Source organism: Sinocyclocheilus grahami, unplaced genomic scaffold (genome assembly GCF_001515645.1).
Source record: "Sinocyclocheilus grahami isolate Dianchi unplaced genomic scaffold, SAMN03320097.WGS_v1.1 scaffold2037.1, whole genome shotgun sequence".
Taxonomy (NCBI): Eukaryota; Metazoa; Chordata; class Actinopteri; order Cypriniformes; family Cyprinidae; genus Sinocyclocheilus; species Sinocyclocheilus grahami.
The window spans coordinates 103,116-103,634 of NW_015507216.1; positions in this window are offsets into that span (position 1 = coordinate 103,116).

Below are 519 nucleotides of genomic sequence, written 5' to 3' on the forward strand. Positions count from 1 at the left end.
GCTAAATTAATGTGAGGCTGGAACCGCAAAGGCTGCAAACACAGATGCTGACCAGTTGAGCATCCTCCGAACGCGTGTTGGCAGTCGGCCAAATTCACTCTGTTATTGACATTCCAGTATAGCTCTGCTGTGATCAGAGCCTCCAAAAATACAGGTCACTCGCAAAAAGCTCTCCTCCACGGAAATCTTTAGTAAAAGGCGAAACATTTATGCGACAATGAAGAGAAACTCGAGCTGTGTCTCCACGCCCTTGGGCCTGTGCGCTCCCTGTGGTAAGCCACTACGCTCGCCAAGGGTAATCTAGGGTGCCGACACCCTCCCACTTGCATTTCGTCACCCCCTCACTCCAAACGGGAGGAGTAAATGCCACAAAAGTCCCTTCGGTCGCCCAGTAATACAAGCTCATACATGCACAATTCCTCGTTAGTATAGTGGTCAGTATCTCCGCCTGTCACGCGGAAGACGGGGGTTTGGTTCCCCGACTGGGAAAGCAAGCTTTTTCTGCTGCCTAACGACACA